We start from the raw sequence: 3,224 nt of genomic DNA, 5'->3' as shown, positions 1-3,224 counted from the left end.
GAAGGGGAGAGAGAGAGAGAGAGGAAGGAGAGAGAGAGAGAGAAAGAGAGAGGAAAGGAAGAGAGGGAGAGAGAGGGTGTGAAAACTAGTTTTAGGCATAAACCAGTTTAAACTGGTTTAAACTGGTGCACTGTATTATAAACTGGTTTAAAACCAGTTTCTTATATGACAAAGCAGTTTGGTTCAGTTTCTAAACCATTTAAAATGGTTTAGTGCAGTTTCAGTTCAGTTTATGGAAAAACTGAACCATGCACACCCCTATGTGTGTGTGCATCTCCCCTCCTGGGAGGCCTGATCCTCAGGAGGAAGGAAGTACCTTATTTATAATAAAAACTCTAAGACTAAACCTAAAAGATATTATTTTTAATTAAAAATTACAAAAGGGAAATAAGATAAGCTAAGAAGTGCTAAAATCCACTTTGGACCCACTTTGGTCATGTGCTTCGTATGCCTGGCGTTCAACTTGGGCTTCTGGGCGTTGAACGCCCATTAGGGGGGTGAGCGTATTGTTTCCTTGCTCCCTGGGTGGCATTAAACTCTAGTCTTGGGCGTTCAACTCTGGCTGCTCCTCTTTGGGCGTTGAACTTCAGTCTTGGGCGTTCAACTTGGAGGCTGGTCCTTCATGGGCATTCAACTCCAGAGGTGGGCATTCAACGCCCTCTTTGGACAGTGATTCCGAAAGAAAAGTATAGACCATTATATTTTGCTGGAAATTCCTGGAAGTTAGCTTTCCAACGTCGTTGAGAGCGTGTCAATTGGATCTCTGTAACTCAAAATATTCTCATTGGAATGCACGGAGGTCAGGATCTGACAGCATCTGCTATCCTTTCTTTGCCTCTAAATCGGCCTTTGCCAGATTTCACCAATTTCACCCAAAAATCACCTAAAATCATAGAAAAAATACAAAAACTCAAAGTAGCATCCAAAAGGTGAATTTTGCACTAAAACATTCTAAAACTTAATAAGACTTAATAAAATATAACTAAAAATACACTAAAAATGCTGTGAAAAAGGGTATAAGATGCTCTGTCATCAGAATACCAAACTTAAACTGTTGCTTGTCTTTAAGCAACCAAAAACAGGATAGGACAATTGGAAGAGAAAAATACAATACGTCTCAGAGTTGTCAATGAAGCTCAGTTCCAAATATTGAATGGGGCTATTAGCTCTTTACTTCTGAACAGTTTTGGCGTCTCACTTTCCTTTGAAGCTCAGAAATATTGACATCCCTTGGAATTAGTATCCGGATGATATTATTAATTCTCTTCTTTTAGCTTTTCTTGATTCTTGAACACAGCTTTTTGTTTTGGTGCTTTGCAGCTCTTTGAGCCTAGTCGTGACTCTAAGCATTTTGTTTTCAAGTATTACCACCGGATACATAAACGCCACAGACACTTAACTGGGAGAACCCTTTGGATTCGAATTTAGCTTTGGTTAAATTCCCAAACAGTGGCACCCAGAGTTCTTAAGCATACTCTTTAGCTTTGGACTACGACTTTAACTGCTTAGTCTCAAGCTTTTTACTTGACACCTTCACACCACAAGCATTTAGTTAGGGATAACAAGTCATTTGAGCTTTTTAGGCCAATTAATTGACCCTCCTAACCATTGATACTCAAAGCCTTGGATCATTGCTCTTTTTTTTCTTTTTTTTTTCTTTTTGCTCCTTTTTCTTACTTCAAGAATCAATATTTTTTTATTTTTTAGAGTATCAATAATACTTCTCTAAATTCACCATTCTTCAAGAGCCAACATACTCAACTCCAATATCAAATATGTGCAGTTAATTCATACATTCAGAAAATAGAGATAAGGCCACCACATCTTAAGTAATTGGAATAACTCATGATTTAACTCGAAATCTTATGCATTTTGCTACTTCTTTTTTTTTATTTTCTTTTTAAGCTTAGTAGACAATTCATGAGACATCTTTAACCATAAAAATTTTTGAAAATTGTGAAAATAAACTACTAAAGCAAAATTTTGAAAAAGATCATGCAAAAGCTAGAATAGAAAATAGAAAATAGAATGAAATACTGAAAAACAGAAAGAAAGGGGGGATGAAACTCAACCACCTCAGTACTGATGGTTGCCCAGGCTGTGCTCTTCTGTGAAGATGATTCACCTCCCTTTGGTGCCATTGATGATAATATACACCTAGAGCTCGCTTTGCAACACCAAACTTAAAAAGTTTGCTTGTCCCCAAGCAAAGAAAACTTGGTCCCCTGTTGGCGTTTAAATGCCAGGACTGCTTCCCTTATGGGCGTTGAACGCCCAAGCTCTCTTCCCCCTTCTTGCGTTGAACGCCAGTAAGGGGCATCCTCTAGGGTGTTCTGTTTCTCCCCTATGCGTTCCTATTTCTGTTCTAAGTGCTACACATGATCACAAATGTTAGAAAAAGAGGAAAACTATAAAAATTAATAGAAAATAAAATAATATAAAATCAAACTAGAGTAACAGAAAGAAAATAGAAAAGAAGGAAATACTATATGATACTTATGGTTAGGTTGCCTCCTAACAAGAGCTTCTTTAATGTCATTAGCTTGACACCTGAATGTTAAATTTTCTTTCTTTTCTTCCAGTTGGTTAAAAGAAATGACTCCAAGGGAGAAGAGGAGAAGATTAGTGCCCTCGGATGTGAATTCCTCCTAACAAACTTTCTGGTATTGTTATCAGAGTGATCCTCCTTGCTTGTTAGGGTAGGGGTTGGATTGCTTCTGGATGACCTTCTCTTTTTCATGGATATCATCTTTTGTTCCTCGGTCACAATTCCCTTTTCAGTGCTTTCCTTGATTATCTCTATGATGAGCGGATAATTTATACGCTTTTTGGCATTGTTTTTAGTATGTTTTTAGTAGGATCTAGTTAATTTTAGGGATGTTTTCATTAGTTTTTATGTTAAATTCACATTTCTGGACTTTACTATGATTTTGTGTGTTTTTCTGTGATTTCAGGTATTTTCTGGCTGAAATTGAGGGACTTGAGCAGAAATCAGATTCAGAGGTTGAAGAAGGACTGCTGATGCTGTTGGATTCTGACCTCCCTGCACTCAAAGTGGATTTTCTTGAGCTACAGAACTCGAAATGGAGCGCTTCCAATTGCGTTGGAAAGTAGACATCCAGGGCTTTCCAGCAATGTATAATACTTCATACTTTGGCCAAGAATAGATGACGTAAACTGGCATTCAACGCCAGCTTTCTGCCCAAATCTGGCGTCCAGCGCCA

This window comes from Arachis ipaensis, chromosome B05 (assembly GCF_000816755.2).
Source record: "Arachis ipaensis cultivar K30076 chromosome B05, Araip1.1, whole genome shotgun sequence".
Lineage (NCBI taxonomy): Eukaryota > Viridiplantae > Streptophyta > Magnoliopsida > Fabales > Fabaceae > Arachis > Arachis ipaensis.
This window is presented reverse-complemented; position numbering follows the sequence as displayed.